Source organism: Mytilus californianus, unplaced genomic scaffold, assembly GCF_021869535.1.
Source record: "Mytilus californianus isolate M0D057914Y unplaced genomic scaffold, xbMytCali1.0.p SCAF_4, whole genome shotgun sequence".
Taxonomy (NCBI): Eukaryota; Metazoa; Mollusca; class Bivalvia; order Mytilida; family Mytilidae; genus Mytilus; species Mytilus californianus.
This window is the reverse complement of record NW_026262690.1, coordinates 108,640,112-108,665,098: the sequence shown is the minus strand read 5'-3', so window position 1 is coordinate 108,665,098 and position 24,987 is coordinate 108,640,112. Positions and strand designations below refer to the sequence as shown.

Below are 24,987 nucleotides of genomic sequence, written 5' to 3'. Positions count from 1 at the left end.
TGTAAAAGTTTCAAAGTCAATGAACCATGATCAGTGGTGGGGCTATATAATCTCCATAGAAACGATACTTGCAAATGCCAATAAATTTGCATACCAAATATCAATGACTTAACATTAGCAGTTCATCTTAAACTGATCTAATCACAAACTAATACATGTAAACTAAGCAAAAGTTTCAAAGTAAATAGACCATGACTGAGGGGGCGGGGCCAAATGTTCTCCATGGAAATGAGATGTGATAATGCTTATACAACTGAACACCAATTAACATTGGCCTACCACTAATGGTTCCGCTTGAACTGACCTAATCACAAACTAAATAAATTAATACATATAAACTTAGAAAAATTTTCAGTCTATAGACCATGACTAAGGGGGTGGAACCGAATAATCTCCATGGAAATGAGATATGCCCATGCTTATACAACTGCATACCAAATATCATTGACCTACCACTAGTGGTTCTCAATAAATTGACCTAATCACAAACTAATACATTTGTACATGTTAACTATGAAAAGTTTCAAAGTCAATAGACCTTGATTGAGGGGGGCTGGGCAAAATAATCATGGTAATGAGATGTGCCAATGCTAATACAACTGCATACCAAATATCATTGACCTACCACTAGTGGTTCACCATGAACTAGACCTAATCACAAACTAATTAATACATTGTTGACGCCGCCGTTGCCGGAAACAGCATACCTATGTCTCAATTTTGACCCCGTCAAGGCGAGACAAAAATGGATAACTGATTTTCAACCATTTATCAAAATCCAAAGTCTTTAATTTCAGTAAAAATTTGCAGAACGGAATCAAACAAACTTGATCTGTAACTCATCATGGTTAACTCGCATACCAAAAATCACCATATAATATCTGAAAGTGTTAAGAAAACAACAGGCTCTCAAGAGCCTGAATTGCTCACCTGTAATTTTTTCCTTAAATCTTCTCATCAATGATAGGGCACCTATGGCAAAACTTAGGCTGAGTGCACACAATCTTGAAATTGAGAGAGGCAGGTACCTGTGAGTTAACAGAGAAGAAAGGTTGTGCAAATTATGTCATAATAATAATATAGAAGACGAAAAACATTTAATCTTGCACTGTACAAAATATGAATCACAAAGAAATGTACTTATATCAAAATTGTCCAATTTTAAAAATTATGACAAATAATCCAAAACTGATGATGAATATATATCAAACTACTACTTAATAGCAAGTGTAGAAAAACACTTAGATTAATATCATCTTTTATTAATCAATCATTTGAATTAAGGAAAAATGTCCTGACAAATGAGTAATATGAACATTATGAAGCTATAACATACATTCAATGTATGTATGTCAGTTAGCCTATTCTACATTAACCTATGTATATTTATATATATATATATAACTCAGGGTTTAAGCTAGGATTTTGAGGTTTTTAGTCACTTTTGCGCGGGATGAAAATCAACCTAATTTTGGGTAGCAGCAAGGGATCTAGGATGTATATTACTATCTATACATCTTTGTCAGACTTTGAAGGACTTAGGCATTACTACTAGGCAGTTACTGTATGATTTGACTGATGTGGCACTTTAATACGAAGATTAAGATATAAGATCTAGAAATCTAGTTCACAATTTCACTTCAGTTAGTTTCGAGGTACATTCCTAATCAGCAAAAGTTGGGAACCATTTTTTTTTTAAACCAGTAATCACAGCATAAATGAACTTGTAAGGACTATTTCACTGCATTATTCATACTCATTAACCTTAAAAACGTTTTAAAGCTATATTTAGAATTAATTCTATAAAGTTGGAACCAAGGATTTGAACAAATCCTTATTGGAACAATTCTAATGACTTTAAATAGTAAATTTATCATGAATAGATCACGTTTACTTTCAATTTCCAAATGAAATGAAAATGGGAAGTGACAAGTGGATAATAAATTCAGAATGAACCCGGATCATCTAAGGATTGGTTCGTGTTTAAAAAAGGCAGGAAATTATCATTTTTAAATTAAATTTGCTAAATAAGAACTATATTTGTCTCTCTCGTTTAGTTTGATACTTAATTATTTCGTATTTTACGTTTTAGTGTCTTTAAATTCACAAGAATACTTTCGCGCATGCGCAGTTCATCGTAAAAGAAGCACCTGTTTGACTCGTGAAAACATTTCTGAATGTTATGAATAAAGTTCTATCTTTTTATTAGAAATTGTCGAAAGTTTTAGATTAAAAGTTATATCAAATATGACGAAAATACGTTCATTTGACGAAACTACGACAAGCAAACTACAAATTGTGATCGTTTGAGAAATATTGAAATTAAAATGCGAACTGTCCGAGGGAAAACTCAAATGACGAAACTACGACAAACGAACTGCAAATTGTGCTCGCTTGATAAATATTGAAATTGAAATGCCGACTGACTGATTTACTGGGAAAAATAATTATGATGATCAATTATGAGGTTGATAAATAATGAACGGATTAGTGACCCATCCGATGGCGATAAGCGGATTATCTGTAATCACAACTTATAACACCTGTTGTAAATGTTAATTAGCTGAGGGTCATAAACTTGTCAGAAACAATAAGACGGGTAGAATTATAGTATTTTCATGCGAAAATATTTTTACTCTTTCCAAATTTATGTGACGAAATTGTTTCGGAATACTTTCGTCATTTTAAAAACCGTTTCGTAAATGACGAAAATGACGAGCGCTAGCAAAATCACTGTATAACTGCAAATTTCATTGTTCGAAATGTGCCTATTAACATCAATTCTCTGTATGCATCAACCAACAGCTGGCCACATAAAAAAAAAATGTGATAGAAAACTACTTCTAACATCAAATTTAGTTGCATTATTCATAAAAATCAGTTTAAAATCTTAATCATCCCAGTCCTTCTTGTCGGTTGCTAAGGAAAATAAATTTCCTTAGCAACCAAGGAAAAATTTACCTCAAAATGACCAAATTTCAATTATGAACAGCTCAGTTATTATTGCAATTAGCTTTAAATAGCTTATTATTAAATTAACAACCGAATATGCTTGATTAAAATATATTTATTCAAGTAAATCATATACAGTGACATACAGTATAGAATATTAGAGCTAATAGCTATTTTAGGTACTGTGGATCTTAGGCAAAAAGAGTCAAATTTGACCAAATTTGGTCCCTAAAATATTTTTTTTGCAGAAATATAGCCAAAACATGACTCACTAGACTTAAAGATTAGGTATTTAGCTAATCATTAATGAACAAATATCTCCGGGTAAATATATTTTAAATTACTGGCGGATAATTCAAATTGGGTCATATTAGGGGGTGTAAACTGTTTATTCAGGCCAATTTTATATATCTTTGCTATCATACCTGACAATTTCCACCATATAAACCTACTAACATGTTATATTGATGTTGGTGTTTGTTGAATATGTTTTTTCAAATTACTGACCTATGATTGACAATAAAAAAACCTTAATGCAAACCTTTAATAAGGGGGGGTGACATAAAATAAAGAAGTTTTTTTTTGTACTTTTTTTGTACAAAAAGTTAGTAAAGAATTTTGGAATGGATACTTCTAATGCTGTTCTTTAAATACAGAGATAAACCAAATGGGTTTATTACGAGGTTCATTATATTTATGGAAATTTTGGGTTTTATGTTAAAAATTTGGGATTTTGAGAATCAATTTATTTTACAGGGTATACTTTGAGTAATTAAGGAACAACTCTTTTGAATCAAAGTTGAACATATAACTTGGTATTTTGTTTTCTTCAATTCAATTTAAAGTAAAGGTTAAATATTACATTTTTGTTGAAAAACCTTAATTTTGGGATGAAGTGTACTTTAGGCAGATGCTTATTTTAATAACATGATTAGTTTTACATGTATTCAAGTTATTTTTAATAAATGTGTTAACTTAAAATTGTTTTGACTATAAATAATTTTGTTTTGAAGGTTTGAGTCAATACTCATTTAGTTTCACATCAATATATGTATCATGATACATACACATGATACAGTTGTAAAGATATTTTTAAACAATATATTTAATAAACACTGTCTTATTTTAAATCAGATATACTCAGATTATTTAAATATGTGTTCATCTTTAAAATAACAAGAATAAGAAAAATGAGACGGCAATGCAGTGCTTACGCCAAAATTATTACATTGGTGTATATATATGCAAAATACTTTTATTAAAGTGACTAATATGTCAGACTAAACTCAAAGGCAGACAAAAAATTTCTATCTTCTTGAGCAAATTATTGTCAGCCAATCTTTCAAAGAGCAAAATACTACAATAGAAAATTCCAATCACAATCCAACTCTTTGAAAATTGATACAATGCATATGAAATGTGAAAAAAAATAGGTTAACAGGAGTATAACTCTTGAAAATTGAATGACATTCAGGCTTGAATATCCTAACCATTTAGAAAAATAAGGTTGCCCACTGTTGAATGTTAGAACAAAACTTTACAAAAGAAGCCTACCCAATGGAAATTTCTTATAGTATTTCACTTTCCTTGCTTAGATAATTATTTTCCTGAGGTAATGGGAATCGGGAATTTTCAAGCCCTGGACATATGTTAGCCAATGAAAGATAAAAGATAGATTTTTTAACACAAAATCTAAAGGACATGATTATATGCAAGGAAAGACTTTTATTGCTGTTCTTCATTTTTGCAATTTGCTCATTGTTGCTGAAATCCTTCACAGAAGAAAAAAGTCCACCAGTGACCTCAATGTTCAAAAGACTGATTATAGTACCTGTTTGGGATATATTGATAGGGTAAACTTTTAAATATAAAATACAGCCTTTGCACATGTTGCAATTTTAAAAGTAATAATAGAAAACAGACAATGTATTCAACAAAATATTGAGATCAGTCACCACAGGTTCATTTGTCTGCATTAATGTTAGCCATTACTTTTTGTATGATAATTGATGTTTCATTTTCTAATTTAAAAGCCATTCCATCACTATATTTGGTGTTTATCTGTAATGAATAACAAGAGAAGTAACTAGCAATATGTTGTGGTACGAAAAATCTGCACGCCATTTCTTTTGGTCTATGGAAAAGGTGACATGAGCCTTCCTGGATTTCAGAGCCCACTCTTTCATCAGTTTATTTGTGTTTGTTGTTTCCTCAGCATTCAAACTCAAGTTGAAACAAGTAACAACAGTCTGGGTTACCTTCAGTGCATATAAGTTTTTGTATGTGTCACTGGTAGATTTACATTTTGATTGGAAGTGACAGTTCCCAATGATGATGTGGTCGTTTAAAGATGTATGCTTTAGAAAGCCTCTGGTACATCCAGAAACTGTGCAATATAAATCCACAACTGTTTTCTGAATTACTGATGACAGCAATGTCATCTCCAGAAATATCCAGTTCAATGCATTCCTGTTGAAAAATTTCTTGATGTTTTATCGGTTGTAATTTCATATCACTGATTGCTATATTCTCTGATCTTGTTGCAATCTTTAGGTTCATGGTGAAAGTTTGGCGTGGATTTGTCACTTTGCTCATTGGAATAGTCATTCCTAAAAAATAACAAGGAAAGATGATAACATTAATATTCTGGAAAAAAGGAAGGTGACAATGAGCAGCAAGTAAAGTCTCTTAACTACTTTTCTGTATTACAGTCAAACCTGCTTAAGAAACCATCAGTATTAAGAAAAACCTGTATTATAAGATCCCTCTGTAGTACATTTCATGTAAATTGAACCTGTAATATTAAAAGACCACCTGTCTTTAGAGCCAACATTTTTGCTCTTCCTTAAGTGGTCTATTTAAACAGGTTTTACAAAATCCTGGACTCAAATGGCGAAGTAATTTTTATACTGTAAATTTGAAAAACTTTAAATTGCACTGTTATATTATTGGAAAAATTCAGATAGAACAATAATTTAAACTCACATTTTGACTTTTCTACATGTATTCTATGTCATAACAAGTATGTATTTCCCCATATGCTTAACTTTTTTTTCATTGTTACAAAATGAGTATTCCTCTCTCAATAATCGTCCTGAACATGCATGGAATATTAATGATATTTGCAACTGGACGTTAAGTAACCAACAATCAATCTCAACAAAATACAGATAAAAAGAATTTGCTGTGAAGGAGCTAGAATATCAATTTGTTGTTAAGTTTATTGTGTTTTTCCTCATATGCTTAACTTTTTTTTTCATTGTTACAAAATTGGTATTACTCTCTCAATATTCGTCCTGAACATGCATGGAATATTCATGATATTTGCAACTGGCCGTTAAGCAACCAACAATCAATCTCAACAAAATACAGATAAAAAGAATTAGCTGTGGAGTAGCATATAAATTTGGATACATAAATTCCATATATTGATGATCAATGGTGATGCTAGAGTATTACTTAACATAAATGGGAAGTTTGAAAATTAAAATCATCACATCTGTAATAAATTTTTCATTGTGATCTACCAGCAGTCTTGATTTGAAAGTAAATGTCTAAGTATGAAGCAGGAATAATCGGGGTCATTTGTTTAGGGTCTTTGGTTTCAAGCTTTATAGTCTAGGATATATATATGAGTTATGAAAAATCGCTGAATCAGAATCAATTATTGTTATTGTTATATTATATATAAATTTTAAATGGCGAAATTAAAAGACTAGAATTCATTAAGCATGAATAATTATTTTTCTTTAACATACATTTTCTATCTGTCTTTCATCTGTAGAATCTTTTTCATGTTCAATGTGCTGTTAAGACAAAAGTTTTTGTCAACAATTTCTGGAAATAGCTGAAATAAATGGTCAAATGAATGAGTTATAAATGTAAATTGACTTTGATCGATATCTTTTAAATAACAGTAAAATACAGAAAACAAGATCAAGGAACCTAATTATTGGGTTAAAATGGGCAACAAATAATTTGCTTTTTATCGGAACCAAAATTTCTGTACACTTCAGTAATGATTTTACTTTTGTTTGGCATTAAGACCAATATTAAGAGTACATTATATAAATAAATGTCCTGTGCACATCATCAAAAGTAAACTGACATCATATTATTACAAACTCACATCATTTGATTATCAAACAATTGTTAAAATAAACCCTTCGGGTAACCGTAGACCCCAATGAGACAGACCAAGTAATTTAAAATAGAACAGTGTTGGCACTTTGGCATTCCATAATTGTAGATACATAAATATCTATATTCAGTTGAAACAATGGGAGATAATCAGCGAGTGTAAATTAATCAATATGAAAATATGTAAACAATTATAATATGGTAATATTTTTTTAATGACCGTGTAATGATTCTTTTATAACTGAATTTGATTAATTTTAATTAATTTGATATAACTGCAAACCATGTTATTTACAAAGTTTGAATTTGAGGAAATATATTTGGAAATTTTTGTAAAGTGTTACTAGTACTTGTTTTGTCTCACTGAGCTCTACAGTAATCCCAAGGGTTTATACATTACAAGGTAAGCTTGTGTGTAAATGTGCCCCCCCCCCCAAAAAAAAAAACCGCTCTACAAGTATTAAAAGTGTTACATGTCCAGTCTCGCTGGTTCCTACAGTTACCCCCAAGGGTTTATACATTGCAAGCTATATAGTTATATAGGGCAATTACAGAATATTTCATTTGAGGAAGATGAACATATATAATATATATATATAAACAAATAATTCTTACATGTTCCAACTGGCAAAACATATCCAGCATGTTTGTGGACAAGAAGAACCTGGTCGATGTTAAGTTTCCGGTCTGTTGTTATCGAGGCTGTTATGCCTTATGACTGTTCTCTTGCTTCTTGACACTGACAGTTTCTCAGAAGTTATGTACATTGATCACATCTAGAACTTCAAAAGTAGTTTTTCTTTTTCTGAACTCTATTAGGTTTTAAATATGTTTCAGATGACGGTTACACAATTTATTAAGTTAATTTCTGTCAAACGTGTACCTTGTGTTTCATAGTTGAAAGTTTTCAATACTCAGAGTTTCAATATGATATTTCAGAGTAATAAATGTCACAAATTATGTCCGGAAATTGTTTTAAAAATGGACAAGCAACATTCATAATTCAGTATGTCACTATCTGTGGAATATTTCAATGATAATTGTTGTAAAGCTGTCAAACAAGGAATAGTGATCCAGAAATAGTATAATCAAGTTGTCTGCTGGAATGTTACTGCTACAGTTTTTTTCTATCTCCTGAAGGAAGATTTTCAAAAAGGGGAAATAACTCATTTTTCAAAATTACATCCAGATTAGTTTGAGCATGAAATTTTTTATTTCTGGAATATGTTATATGATAAAATTACCCTCAATACATCTAAAATAGGTTTTTTTTCATAAGAAAGGACTATTTTATCATGAAAATATTCATATAAAATATTTATTTACAAATAGAACCTAAATAAAAGGGAATTTCAGGGTAAATTACAATGACTAGTATTCCTCTATTGGCAACTTTCTGCAACATTTACCCAAAAATGTTTTTGCAGCAATTTGTTGACATAAGATCCATAATTATAAATTTTATAGTCTTTTATGTGAGGATTTCTGCGTTTTCGGTAAAACCAGATGTAAAAAATGACAAAAATCATGTCGATTTTTGTGTTAAGTGGACCACCTTATGTACCAACAAACTGTTTTTATTCGAAAAATTTGTCAGTTAGCAGTTTAAATGATTGAAATCTTCTCTTAAACCCATGAAAATAACAAAAATTGTTATGCTTTATCTCATTTTTACCATAAAATACAATGTTAGCCATATCTCCTTGCTATACTAAATTAAACATACGATGTCACGTTGTTTCCATGGCAACCCGACTTTACAGATTTTGTTTATTGATTTTGTTTCAATTTGATTGTTAATTTGGACCATTTAAACTAAAAAAAAAGTAATCGAAAAAAAATAATCTGGCCAAAATTTTTCATATTTGGTCTATTATTACAGAGAATTGATGTTAATATGCTATGTAGTATTGTTTAATTGCTGCATCACTACTATTTGTATACTAGTACGTTGTATGGGCCGTTGCCAATTATTGTAATTGAGTTTGTGCCAATAAAATATTTGTATTTGTATCTGTATTATTTTTCATTTTCAATATATATTAATGAGTGGCTAAGAAATGCCATTTAAATATTCTTAGCATCTTAAAAGCAAACAAAAATCATTTTACCCCTATGTTCCATTATAGCCATAGTGGCTATGTTTCTCGACATACAAGGAAATAAAATACAAAATTTATAATAGATACTCTGAAACTCATTTAGCCCAAGTTTGTCTGAAATTGATTCAACAGTTTCAAATGAGATTTTTTTAAAGTAGGGAAGCAAACTAGATGAACAATTTTTGAAAAATTGTCTTTAAAAGGCAATAACTCCTTAGGAGGACAATTGACAATTTTGGTCTTATAAACTTATTTGTAGATCTTACTTCACTGAACATTTTTGCTGTTTACAGTTTATCTTTATCTACAATAATATTCAAGATAACCGAAAAACTACAAAATTTCCTTAAAATCATCAATTCAGGGGCAATAACCTAAAAATCAGATACCCGATTTGGCTGATAATTTCAGGACAGGTGGAACAGGGACCCAGTTATTTGCCCCATTGTAACGCATTGAAAATCATAGTAAATAAATGGGGTGCTATTCAATTAATAATTTTGATAGCCACCTTGGGACTTCTGGTTCATGTTAGGCATTTGTTTTGGAGTTTCTAAGTACAATCTCAGTGCCTTATGACCGGCATTCTGTTGCAAAATTTTGCTTTGATTGACAACAGGGTCAGTCCGTCTACTTCCGGGGAAGAATAAAGGTTAGAATTTAGGCAATTTACTCTATGTACTGACGCCAGATTACAGTTAAATCAATCAAAATGTTTACAGAAATTCAAACTAGAAAGCCTACCCCTTCAAATAAATCTACATTCAAAGCCTACCCCTTCAAATAAATCTACATTCAGTTACAGAACTATATATATATATATATATAATTGTGTAATAATAACACTACACTATTTTAAATAAAAGTTATAAATTTTTTTTAAGAACTACATTCGTGGGTACTGACTGGACTGGTTGCCGTAACTGGGATCCTATTCCAGGTAGACCTTGATCTAATGAATACTTTCAGTTTTTGTCTGATTTGCTCTAAATGATTGGGTTTTGAGATATCAGTCAAAAACTGCATTTTACCCTATGTTCTATTTTTAGCCATGGCGACCATGTTTTCTGAGGAAACTGAAAATAAATTTTTAGCCATGTCAGCTCTGTTTTCTGAGAAACTGAAAAAAAAACACAAACTTTAGTCTAGATAACACAAGAATCATTCAGCTTAAATTTTGTTTAATTTGGTTCAGTAGTTTCAAAGATTTTTCAAAGTTAGAAAACATGATAAACAAATTGTGTAAAATTGTCCTTAAAGGGCAATAACTCCTTAAGGAGTCAATTGACAATTTTGGTCATAATAAAACTTATTTGTAGATCTTGCTTTGCTGAACATTTTTGCTGTTTATGGTTTATCTTTATCTAAATAGTATTCAAGATAATAACCAATAAACTGTTAACACAAAGATATGTCTCGCCTTTTTGTACTTTTGATAATGCAAATGTTGAAATTAAAACAGCAATACTTGAACATGTAAGTTATGCAAATATTCAAAGACAATGAACCATGACTGAAGGTACATGACAAAACAATCTCCATGGAAATGAGATGTGCCAATGCTAATACAACTGCATACCAAATACCATTGACTTATCACAAGTCGTTCCCTTTCAACAAAAATAAACACAAACATGGACAATGTAAACTATGTAAAAGTTTCAAAGTCAATGAACCATGATCAGGGGGTGGGCTTAGATAATCTCCATGGAAACAAGACTTGCAAATGCCAATAAATTTGCATACCAAATATCATTGACTTAACATTAGCAGTTAATCTTAAACCGACCTAATCACAAACTAATACAGGTAAACTAAGAAAAAGTTTCAGTCAATAGACCATGACTGAGGGGCTGGGGCCAAATATTCTCCATGGTAATGAGATGTGCTAATGCTTATACAACTGCATACCAATTAACATTGCCAGGCCAACCACTAATGAACTTCCCCTTGAACTGACCTAATCACAAACTAATACAACTAAGCCAAAATTCAAAGTCAATAGACCAAGACTGAGGGGGCAGAGCCAAATAATCTCCATCAAAATGAGATATGCCAATGCTTGTACAACTGCATTCCAAATATCATTGACTTACCACTAGTAACATGACACCAAGTTATGGTTTGTTGCGGAATGATGGAATGATGGAATGCAGACAAGGGTAAAACTATATGACCCCAACAACTTTGTTGCAGGGCCATAAAAATGTTTTTAAATACTAGACATGTCTAAACAACATGAACATGATGAATAGCCCCTCTCACATAAAAATTTTCAATGTCCAAAGCCCGTTGTTTCAGCACAAATCAGTGGAGCGGGCTGAGAACCAAAATATGTTATTTTCAAAAAATATTACAAGTCCAATTAAAGCTTTGTGTTTCTGCAAATATCAGCAGAGCAGAACCAAACAAAAATTTGATCCATTTTGTAACTCATCATAAGCCGACTCACATACTGAAAATCAGCTCATGATCATTTATGTGATAGTTAAGAAAAGTCTCTATACATGTTATTTTCACACAGTCCACTGAAGCCCGTAATTTCAGCAGAAATCAATGGAACAATATCAAACCTAACCTTAATATGTTACCATTTAAAGTAGACTCACATACAATAATCAGCTCGAAAATGAGAGAGTAATTAGAAACTAAACCTAGAACGACCTTCAAAAAAATTGGACAGGGAATCATTCACCCAATAAAAGTATGCAGAGAGAGACAATATGATGATGGTTTATCATGTTTATAGAAAAGTTAATTAAAAATTCTGAAAATGGAAAATATCAAGCAGAAAGTATAACCCCCCCCCCCCCAAAAAAAAAAATTGCACCCTCCAATGGAAAAAAAATCAGGTCATCTCATTGTAGACTTAGGCTCCATGTTAAGTATCGGGCCGTACTTTGACCTATAATGGTTTACAAATTGTGACTTGGATGGAGAGTTGTCACAATGGCACTCATACCACATCTTATATTTGTTTACAATAGTACCTGAAGACCCCTTATTAAAAAAAATATTTAGTTTTCGAATTGTGAAATTTTTATTTTTACAATCATCATGTAGCCTTCTGAATGTAAAAAACAATTGATTTTTCCATTGCCGACAATAGTAATGTTTCTTGCTGTACTGATTTTATTAAGCTGATTTTTATTATAAAACCTTTTTTAAAACAAGAGTGGACACACTGAAATGTCTCGCCTGTTTTAGTGTTCATAATTGAATTTATGTTGAAAGTGAAAAAAAATAAGTTTATATAAGCTTTACATTAAATTAACATTTTAATGATGAATGAACATGAAGTCAAGCTTTAGGTGAGATAAACCCTATCAGACAAACATGTAGGCCGTACAATCATTCCATACACCAAATATAGTTGACCTATTGCTTATAGTATTAGAAAAACAGACCAAAACACAAAAACTTAACATTGACCAATGAACCATGAAAATAGGTCAAGGACAAATGACACCTGCCAGACAGACATGTACACCTTACAATCATTCCATACACCAAATATAGTTGACCAATGGCTTATAGTATTAGAAAAACAGACCAAAACACAAAAACTTAACATTGACCAATGAACCGTGAAAATGAGGTCAAGGTCAGATGAAACCTGCCAGACTGACATGTATCCCTTATAATCATTCCATACACCACATATAGCTGACCTACTGCTTGTAGTATCTGAGAAACGGACCTAATCACGTAACTTTAACCTTGATCACTGATCCATGAAATGAGGCTGAGGTCAGGTGAACCCTGTCTGATGGACATGTAGATGTTGCAAGGAACCCATATACCAAATATAGTTATCCTATTACTCATAATAAGTGAGAAATTTACATAACAAAAAAACTAAACTTTTTTTTCAAGCAGTCGCTGAACCATGAAAATAAGGTCAAGGACATTGGACATATGACAGACGGAAAGTTCGTAACATAAGGTATCTGCATACAAAGTATGAAGCATCCAGGTCTTGTACCTTCTGAAATATAAAGCTTTATACAAATAGTTTAAGCTGCCGTCGCCGGATAGTAATACCTATGTCTCACTTTCTGCGACTTTTGTCGCAGGCGAGACAATTAAGAATATTTATTGTGTTAACATATTGCATAAAAAAAAATATATGGTCGCGTTGCTTTTCTAGGTGTAATTTACAGTTGTCAAGGGTGACTGTCAATCTTGCACAAAAATAACAGTAAAATTTATGCATTCAACAACAGGAAGAAAAAAAATTCTCAACTATTTCAGAAGGACGAATCAAATTTTATTTTGTCGTTGCTTCAACCAAGAATCCATAAGGTTTCAGGAAAAAAATTAATTATTTGTGGCATACTCCACCCAATTAAAATCTGCCATGTTTTTGTTTCTGAATACAAAGATGCAAACCCCCTTTGAGTGCAATCAGTAAAAAGGCATTAATATTTCCGTAATTTGTTTCTTTTTTCAGTAATATTTACGTAAAATTTTATAATAATATGAACAACTGGGCATACAGGGATGATTGATTGAATAGTGGTTGTTTAACGTCCAGTGGCAAATATTTCATGCATGTACAGCAAGAGAACAAATTGACAATAAATACAGTAGAGGTCGTCCACGATGAGGGTCTGTAGGTATTTACATTGGCACTGGAAAATGAGGATATATGGGATATCATATGAGACAGAATTTTAGAATTTCAACAGGCCACCTATGGATCTATCAAAGTTGTTTCAACGGTTCTAAACGTACAGAGTGTGTAGCTCTCTTTCTTCAAGAGGCATGTGAATTAATGTCCCCATTCCAACTGGACGTGGCTGCGTACTTGTATATCCACCACAGCAAAACGGACGTCCCACTTTTGAAAGAGTATTACTGCCTATTGGAAGTAAAACCTGTAGTGACCATATTTCTATACCTCAGTCACCCTTTAGGGCGGCACTCAGTCACAAAGTGATGTCCTTGATTTATCAGAACTACGATTCAAAGTTGATGAGCAAATGAGGAACACTGACCATGGCGCTAAATGAATGCTCCGGATTTCTAGGTTTCTTTTTTTGAAATCCAAATTTAAATTGTTCAACCAGACATTGTAAAATTGAAAACAGAGACTTTTTAAGTTCATTAATTATGCAGAATTGAACAAGAAATTGAGATTGTTTTCTACTGGTAGTCCTGACTGATTGTTGGTTGCTTAATGTCCAGTGACAAATATTTCATGCATGTTTCAGGACGAGAACAAAATAACAATAAATTCAATTTAGGTAGGTCTTACAATAGAGGTCGGGAAAATTCGGACAACCACGGTAAAATGAGGGTATATTGAATTGGGACAGAAATGTAGTCTTGCCACAGTCCACATAAGGACCCTTCAAAGAGTTGTAGCATGGGTTTTAAACGTGCATAAAGCGTGGCACTCTCTAAACACAAGACATCAGATTTAACGTCCTCATTCTGACTGAACATGGCTGCGTACTTGATACATCTCGCACAACTAAACGGACACCCCTCTTTGGCGAGGGTTATACTGCCGGTCAACGGCAGACAGTGTTAACCATATTTCTTTTCCACAGGTACCTTTAGATAAAAAAAGGAGGGGGGGTGGGGGGGGGGGGGGGTTAGTCCCGAGAAACTCAAAAGGAAAATAACAGTGGGAACAAATGCTACAATGTACTAAAAAGGAAATGTATTAATCAGTCATCAGCAGCGCAGTCTCTCATCGTAAAGAATATAAGGTTCACGTGATTTAGTCTCAGAAGCTGTCCAAACTGATAAAAGTGTCATTTTAGCATAAAGATCGAGGGACTATAATTTCCAAGCATTATTATTTCCATTCATCTTCACTGTACACGAACATAAAGTATGAAAACTTTCACAACTGGGAGCTGCCAAATTGCTAATTGATAATATATTCGAAAATTTGCGAGTTTAAAAGTTTGTTTGCAACTTTGATAGAATTGTTCAATTGGTGATAATTGTTTCTATATAAAAAAAGACTATTCATATTGAGGTCGAAACTTCGATAAAACGGATGACATGTGCTGTACGTCATTATGAACTCATTGTTGAAGGCCGTACGGTGACCTATACATGTAGTTTTGAATTTCTGTGTCATTTGGTCTCTTGTGGAGAGTTAATTGTCTCATTGGCAATCATACCACATCTTCTTTTTTATATATATTGTATTGAATAGTCATGAAACATTTGCCACTGGACATTAAACAAATAAATACCAATCATGTACAAATAGCCAAGTGCATGACGTACTGTTTACATAAGCGATATTATTTGTAATTGCATATTCATAAAACAACAAACCTATAGTTATTCCATTCATGTTCTTTGTTGCATTGCCTCTTTAAAAACACTTTATCGGTGGTCTTTTAAACAGCACAAGCAATCATGCGACATTAAAATAACTCTAGCAACCCACACCACTTCACTTGACATTGACACAGGAATGAACCAGTTTTCATTATTTCTAAAAATACCAGCACGTTTTTCGTTGTTGTGAACTCATATACTCAATTCCTTACAGAGAACGTGCCAAACTTTACAAATATATATTAAAGTAAACCATTATAGGTCAAGATACAGCCTTCAATACAGAGCACACCGAACAGCAAGCTATAAAGGGCCCAAAAATTACTAGTGTAAAACCATCCAAACGGGAAAACCAACGGTCTAATCTATATAAAAACGAGAAACGAGAAACATGTATGAACTACATAAACAGACTACAACTACTAACATCAGATTCCTGACTTAGGACAGGTGCAAAAATTTGCAGCGGGATTAAACGTTTTAATGGTACCAAACCTTCTCTCTTTTCTGAAACAATAGTATAACATCACAACATAGACAGATACATTATAAAATATTCTAAAGTTCTATTTGGTTTACCAGTTTTCCCACTGTCTTAAGAGTTCACTGAATTAACTTTAAATAAATCACTCTTCAATTAAGTACAAACATTGTTACATAAACACAAAGTAAACTTATGTTCTTATCAAAATAATTATGTACATTGAACCAAGCATCACACATACAATCGTGTGAGCAGTAAAGCCTAATTGGAGCCTTAACTTTCTTAATTCTCTATGTTTGGAGAGAGACACAGCTGCATATCTTCCTGTTAATAATTTGACAAAACTTCACAAAGTTAGTATATTTAGTATATTTAGTTTAACAAAATGTTCACTACAGTTAGATTGATGATTGATTGATTGATTGTTGGTTGCTTAACGTCCAGTGGCAAATATTTCATGCATATTCAGGACGAGAACAAATTAACAATAAATACAATAGGTAGGTTCTGTAATGTAGGCCTTCCGGGAAGAAGGTCGGGGAAATTTAGACTGCCACTGGAAAATTAGGGTAAATTAGATAGGGACAGCAATTTTGCCTTGCAACAGGTCACCTACGGACCCCTCAAAGAGTTGTTGCAAGGGTTCTTAACGTGCAAAGAGCGTGGCACTCTCTCTACACGAGGCATCGGATTTAACGTCCCCATTCTGACCGGACGTGGCTGCGTACTTGTACATCCCGCACAGCCAAACGGACGCCCCACTTTGGCACGGGTTTTACTGCCGGTCGGAGGAAGACCAATGGTGACCATACTTCTATTCCCCAGTCACCCTTGGGGGTCAGTTAGATTGATAGTTGTGTTTTAGTCACCCAAGACATGAGGTCCGCGTCTCTATCATTCTACATGTATGTGTTGTCCAGGTAAATATAACCCGGCCACTATTTTCACCAATGCATGTCTACCTACCTATTTTATATACATTGCATTAACTGTTCTTAGTCATTTGATGGACAAGGCCAATTGAGTTTTAATCTATATTTATAATAATGTACCCAATGAAATGGGAATAGAAATATGGTCACTTTGGTCCTCTTCCGACTGACAGTAAACCCTTGCCAAAGTTTGGCGTCGGTTTGGCTGTGTGTGATGTTTAATTTTCAACAACTGACAGAGTGGGGATGTCAAATCCCATGTCTCGTGTAAAGAGTGTGCCACGCTCTCTGCACCTGCACGTTAAGAATTATTTAGAGGACTCCAAGGAAGATTAATTTTAATAATGGGATTATCCTCTTGAAATAAAGATTATTTATCTATTTATTTAAACATCAATCAATCAATTATTATGTTAAATGAACACGTTACCCGGCCTTTTAATTTAAAAAGATATAAGATATTGAACAATTATTCCGTGTTGGACTATTGGGGTGTCGAAACAATGGAGTGTCAGACTAGTGGGGTGTCGGACTAATGGGAAGTCGGAATTACGGGGCTGCCCCTTTTTAACACCAGAAAACTGGGGTGATCCCTGAAAACAGGGAATACCCCACTTTTCCTGACGAGCCCAACCTGATGAACGATTCATAATGTGCAGAGAGCATTGGCACTCTCTCTACATGAGGCATCAAATCATTAAAATATTATGTCCATATTCTGACTAAATGGCTGGGTACTTGTACATATTGCACAGCCAAACCGATGCCCCACTTTTGGCAAGTGTTTAACTGCCGGGTGAAAAAGCGAGAGAAGCTCTACTGGGATAGAGTTTGGCAAACTCCTGTGAATACAGTGTATTCAATACACTGACACTTTCTACTACAAAAAATCCTGTTAGGATAAAACTCAAATTAACCCTATTAGATAAAACAATTTTCTTTTCTATGACATGTTATTTCAAATCGTTTTACACAATCATACCGGTCTACTCGAATCGAGGATCCGCCGAATTCAGTCAATTCTTTGGTCAAACCAGAGACTTAATATAATAGGTATAGATGCATGTTGAATGATGAAATCTTCTCTTCTTATCTTTTTTCACAAATGTATTTTTTATAAAGTGATTACAACAAGTTTTCGATAGTCACCAAACTAAACTTGACATTCCGATACTGTGCAACATATAAACTATAGACCATATGTTATTTATAAAGAAAGAATAAAACCTACCTTTAATATAGATGAAATTTTCAAAAAAACAATGTAATGTGTGTGAACAGCCGTTCAGTGTAACGTGTTTGCTAGAACATCAAAATGGATTCACCCGCAAGAGAACAAAAGAAAATCCCGCCAATAGTAGCCAATGAAAAACAGAATGCATGTGGTGCAATGAACCGTGGAGGAAGGGGGTTTACCTTAATCTAATTAATTTATTTAATTGGCAAAATAAATTAAAAAATTAGAGAAAAATGGGCAAACATAATAAAGAATAGAAGATAATGGAGTGCTAAAATAGAAACTGAAAAATTGGGAAAATTGGGAAAATTAAAGAATTGGATAAAAATATACCGATTACAGAAAAGAACATGAATAACTGCAAAAATTAAAGAATTGGATAAAATATACTTATTACAGAAAAGAGAAAGTCCAGAATACAGTTATCAATAAATTATAGTTTTAAAGATAAAGAATAATGAGCGAATGATTAAAAATGAGCGAAGAATATACAATGAAGGACCCAGCTTATTCAGTGGCGGATCAGGAAATTTTCATAAGGGGAGCCCACTGACTGCCTAAGAGGTGGCCGGTCCAGTCATGCTTCCTTATATAGTCAATCAAATTTTTCTAACAAAAGGAGGGGGCCCGCTCGGAGTCTTCCTCTGAGTCCGTCTCTGTTATCAATACCCTTGTAAAGGCTACTTTTTACAGTAAAACAAAAATTATCAAAAACACGAGATTAATATTAGAGAAGTGCATCGAAATATAAATTTACACCATTTTTTGTTTACTAGAATAGACTGCTTTTTTTTTTCTTTCATTACCACTATTTATTAGATTTCGGTTGATTTTATTTGGGCTTCTGTCGGACGAATGGAGCATGTATTTAGTTGCTCCGTCCTGGGAATACTTCAAAAAACCTATTATGAGCCAAGTGCAACTTCTGATAACTTTTTATAAGGCAAGGAGAAAGAATATATTTTGTACGCAGCAACACCAAAAATATCACCAAAAAGAAGTTTCATAAAGAAAAAACAGTTAACTTATAGCGTTTGTTGAAGTTTTATATTTCATCACAGGGTTGTCAAAGAATCAAATACTTAGTGTCCAAGTGTGAGAGATAAATTAGTCCTAATAAATGTGTCTGGGCGGACAAATATTACCATTATAAAATGTCCATGGTTAAAGAATTTACTAGTATATTTAGTCACGAGTCCGATGTCAGTAATTTATGTCTCCAGACAAATTTTCCTAAGAATTCATGTTCAGGTCATCAATATTTCAAGGTAAAAACGTCCATGTCCATTTTACTCAGAAAATGTGAAATTATATAAATCATTTACATGTTAACAATGGAGTTTTTAATTCTTATGTTTTTATGTTCTGTAACAGTTTAATTAGTCAGGATTCGACTTCGTCAAAAAGATCTTTCAATTACGCCAGCCAATTTGTACAATCGTAAAAATGGAAGCCATTATACGGATGACGCGCTGCCAATTTATCTCTTGAAAACCGACAAATTTATCCACATAGCCAGTGGCGGATCCAGAACTTTTTATAAGGGGGGGGGGGGGGGGGGCGCTGACTGACCTAAGGGGGCCCGCTCCAGTCATGCTTCAGTGATTCCCTATATAATCAACCAAATTTTTCCCACGAAAGGGGAGGGGGCCTGGATCCGCTTATGATAGCCCCATAACGACCCTTACATGCAAGTTGTATTTTAAAAGACATGTGTATATCTATTAGCTTTTAAGCATCATTAAATGTACTTCTGCATTTAGTCAACTTAAAAATTATTGTCTAATCGGTTGTCAGGTGTAATTTTCGAAAGTTCGAAAACATTTTAAAAAAATCTAATTGAATATCTCGTGGAAGGGCAGACTAAAAATTTTCAAAGGTTGAAGACTAATAACCTAGATAACTCACACATAAAATAAAGGTTTTTTTTTGAAGTCATGCATTTCAAAGATCCACTTGAAAAGTCTGTCGTCAAGTACTTTTAGTAAAAATTTGTTATTCGAACACACCTACTCTGTTTTTATGACTCATCGGAAAGGTATTTCACTTGACCCACATATTTCATTTTTTAGTACTGTGATTTTTTAATGATATTAAATCAACCTGTAGCCTAAAATATAAAACTAAAAGAATATGATGCTAGATCATGTATCAAATATATTTGCTTTATAAGTTTTCAAGACAGAATGGTTTAATTGTTTATATTTGTGTATTAGTAGATTGATTATGTTTGATTATGATTTATACATGTAGTTAACATTGTATGTAGAGAGCCTTATTGATAATTGGTTTAATCCAAATGAGTTCCTCTCTTTAAATAAAGATATTATTATTATTATTATTAGCGCCACACATTTTTTTTATGTCTCTTCATTTGCGAAGTAACGCAAACCTTTGTTTTATCTTATTTCTTATTTAAGTTTCAAGGGAATCAGCTGTTATAAATGGAGGAGACTGCACGTATTAAACTTTATCACCCTTTGTACTTATTGCAAAGTTAAATGCTTGAGTGTTAGCACATATCATGGAATATATATATAGAACAAAAGTTTGCCTCCGCAAATTTGCAGATTTAACATTGTTGTGCTGATATTTAGAGTAATTATGAATATAACATGTGTTTTCAGCCGTGTATCACCTTCCCTGGTGACCCTATGGATGGATCTGTCGTAGAGTTGTCATTTGTTTAGACGTACTTATCAAATAATTATTTCTGTGACTGCATCTTACGATCCTTTACGATAGATAATTTAGCTAATCTGCAATCAATTCCATCTTCAAGCCTTATATATCATGTACTGTGTTACAACTCTAGATTCTATTGACGAGGAAAGGTAACACTAGGCCACCGAAAGCTGAATTTTTAGTTTAATCTAGGTGGCCGAGTGGTCTAGAGCGCTGGACACAGTGCAGGCGGTGTTGTCTCGATATCTCAATAGCATGAGTTCGAATCTCGGCGAGGGAAGACTGCAGATTTAATATTGTTGTGCTGATATTTAGATTTTGTATGTAGAGAGCCTTATTGACGGGTGCCACATGTGGAGCAGGATCTGCTTACCCTTCCGGAGCACCTGAGATCACCCCCAGTTTTTGGTGGGGTTCCTGTTGCTTAGTCTTTGGTTTTCTATGTTGTGTCATCTGTACTATTATTTTTCTGTTTGTCTTTTTATTTTTGGCCATGGCGTTGTCAGTTTGTTTTCGATCTATGAGTTTGACTGTCCCTCTGGTATCTTTCGTCCCTCTTTTATTGACAATTGGTTTAATCCAAATGATTTACTCTCTTTAAATAAAGATATTATTATTATTATTATTATTATTAGCGCCACACATTTTTTATGTCTGGCGCTAATAATAATAATAATAATATCTTTATTTAAAGTGTGGCGCTAAAATAATAATAATAATATCTTTATTTAAAGAGAGTAACTCATTTGGATTCATTTTTAATCATTTATAATTACTTTAAATATATTATATATATAGTACAAAGATAATTGAGTAAATTGAAGTTATACTGAAGGAAATAAAGAAATCAACCCAATTAATGTAGCCGGATTTAAATATAGTTCCAAAGTAAGCGATCGTTTGAGCATTGTGTAAGATTGTTTACATCCAAACAAGCTACCCTATTGAAATAAATGTATAAGATGAAGATTTGTTTATTATTATAATTATGTTCTGTACATTCAAATTGCTACCAATATATGGGTTGGAGGCGACTTTAACTTGGGCCATATTGACTGGTCTATACCATCTGTAGTTACAGGCAAACCTGAACCAACATTGCATCAACAATTACTAGACATTATAAATGATCACAACTTACATCAAGTGACAGATAAAGCTACACGTAAAGATAGAATTCTAGATCTTTTCTTTACTACAAACCCAACAAATATAAACAAAATTACAACATTACCACCAGTTGGTCAAGCAGATCATGACATAGTTTATATTGAAATAGATACATGGCTCAAAAGAGTAAGGGAAGTACCCAGAAAAATTCTTAAATTTGATAAGGCTAAGTGGGATAATATCAAGTCTGATTTAGAAAATACTCTTATAACATTAGATAAAGACTATAAAACAAGTAATGTCGACACATTATGGAACACCTTTAAAGTGGACCTTGTAACATCAATTGAAAATAATGTACCTCATAAAATGTTAACATATAAACATAGACTACCTTGGGTGACAAACAAATTACGAAAACTTATTAACAACAAAAATAAAGCATATAGCAAGAGAAAGAAAAATCCAGAAAAATTCAAAAAACTTAAAAAGCAAGTACAGAAAGAACTACGTACAGGCTACTGGAACTACATAGAAAAAATAATCTGTGACTTACCTGTAAATGATGCTGACCAACATATGACACCAAATGCAAAACCCAAAAATTTATTTAGCTATATTAAAAGCACAAGAACAGATAGCACAGGTATTGCACCTTTAAAAAAGGACGGTATACTAATCACTGAAACAGAAGAAAAAGCAAACATCTTAAACCATCAATTTCAGTCCGTCTTCACAAATGAATCTAACACAAATATCCCAGACAAAGGTACTAGCCCACATCTTGAAATGCCACAAATATCTATTGGCAAAACAGGAGTCACAAAATTACTATCAAATCTTAACCCCCACAAAGCATGTGGACCTGACAATATAAACGGTAGAGTATTAAAAGAATTAAAAGAGCAAGTGTCACCAATACTTACATTAATATTCAGTAAGTCATTAGAGTCGGGGGAAACACCTAAAGATTAGAAGCATGCCAACGTTGCTCCAGCATTTAAAAAAGGGGAAAAATATAAACCTGTAAATTACAGACCCATATCATTAACATGTATATGCTGTAAGATCATGGAACATATCATCACAAGTAACATAATGTCACATTTAGAACAAAACAACATTTTATATAATCTACAACATGGCTTCAGAAAAATCCGATCTTGTGAATCACAATTAATTGACTTCATTCAAGAACTATCATCTAGTAATAATAGTAACATTCAAATTGACCTTATCATTATGGACTTTGCTAAAGCGTTTGATAAAGTTCCTCACCAACGATTACTTTACAAACTTCAATACTATGGTATAAGGAAAAATACACTTAAATGGATCCAAGCTTTTTTATCCGATAGAACACAAACAGTCGTAATAAATGGTATTTCTTCTACATCAGTGCCAGTAACATCTGGAGTCCCACAGGGTACTGTACTGGGCCCCATATTATTTCTCATTTACATTAATGACTTCTCTGAATATTTAACACATAGCAAATTAAGACTCTTTGCTGATGACAGCATCATATATAGAGAAATCAAATCTCAATCAGACTGTGATAAATTACAAGAAGATCTAAACGCTGCAGCAAAGTGGGAAGCAGATTGGCTTATGGCTTTCCACCCTGATAAATGTACTAAACTTTCAATTTCACATAAAAAGAAACCATATTTACATGATTAAATCCTTCATAGTCACATTCTTGAATCTGTTACATCTGCTAAATATCTGGGCGTTACTCTACAATCAAATCTTAAATGGAACCTACATTATGACAACATTATCTCAAACGGCAATAAATCTTTAGGATTCCTTAAAAGAAAATTTAAAAATATCAAACACAGACATTAAATCAAGAGCATATCAAGCAATAGTCAGACCTAAATTAGAATACAGCTGCAGTTTATGGGACCCTCACACAAAAGATGCTACCCAAAAAATAGAAATGGTTCAAAGAAGAGCAACTAGGTACATTTGTAACAACTACCATAACACCAGTAGCGTTACAAATATGATGAATAATTTAAAACTACCAACATTAGCTGAACGCCGCCTTAAAACACGTCTTATTATATTTTACAAAGTAAATCACGGCCTCATTGCCATACCATCTGAAATTTTAATACCAACAGACAGTAGAACAAGACAAAACCATCCAAATACTTATAGACATATACGAACCACAAAGGAAACATATAAGTGGTCATTTTTCCCACACACCATCATACAATGGAACATGCTACCTATAGCCACAGTACAGTCAACCACAGTTGACAGTTTCAGAGCACACCTTACACAAGGTGTTCTCTGCCAACTGATTTAAATTTTTGTATATAATTTTTATTTTAATCACTAGTTTTTGTAATATACATGCACAAATTGTCAAATTTGTATATATTTTTTTTTGTTCTTTGGCATCTACAAGAAAATTAAATTTAAACACGCATGCGCAACAACAAGTAATCTTCAGTATCCTGAAGTTTTGTTGTATAACTGAAGAAGAAGAAGAAGAAGTCGGTCGACAACGTAACAAATCCACCCGATGAATCCATTTGAGTTAATAAAAAGTAGAATTTCATATATGCATAGACAAGAATGTATATATATGCAAAAAGTAAAATAACAAAAATACCGAACTCCAAAAAAGTCCCTTATCAAATGTCAAAATCAAAAGCTCAAACACATCAAACGAACGGAAAACAACTGTCATATTCCTTACTTGGTACAGGCATTTCCTTATGTAGAAAATGGTGGATTAAACCTGGTTTTATAGCTAGCTAAACCTCGCACTTGTATGACAGTCGCATAGAATTCCAATATATTGACAACAACGTGTGAGCATAACAAACAGACTTAATAGGTGAAAATGTCAAAAATTGGGGTATAGCAGTTATATAATCTTAATCACTATAAAAACAAATAACTATTTCAACAAAGAAAAAAATAATGGCACTTTTAGACAAAGTACATTAGCAAAAATGAAAGACAAGAATACAAAATTGACCATAGCACAATAACATAATGGCGGGATGTATA

At 32.8% G+C, this 24,987-nt stretch overlaps 2 long non-coding RNA genes across 7 annotated transcripts in view; both read right to left on the bottom strand.

Annotated features, from left to right (window-relative positions):
- LOC127739076 (uncharacterized) overlaps positions 1–18,239 on the bottom strand; it is a 66,094-nt gene extending 47,855 nt beyond the window's left edge. For all 6 annotated transcript variants that reach the window (XR_008000274.1, XR_008000272.1, XR_008000273.1 and 3 more), the window contains exons 1-2: positions 18,151–18,239; positions 931–1,028 (exon numbers count right to left, since the gene is read on the bottom strand). This is a non-coding gene — a long non-coding RNA (uncharacterized LOC127739076). The remainder of the gene's footprint in view (positions 1–930; positions 1,029–18,150) is intronic.
- LOC127739077 (uncharacterized) lies at positions 3,052–8,214 on the bottom strand. The gene is made up of 3 exons (XR_008000275.1): positions 7,708–8,214; positions 6,711–6,799; positions 3,052–5,561 (listed from the first exon to the last, which is right to left on the bottom strand). It is a non-coding gene; the product is annotated as an uncharacterized LOC127739077 (long non-coding RNA).
- Positions 18,240–24,987: the final 6,748 nt, after the last annotated feature.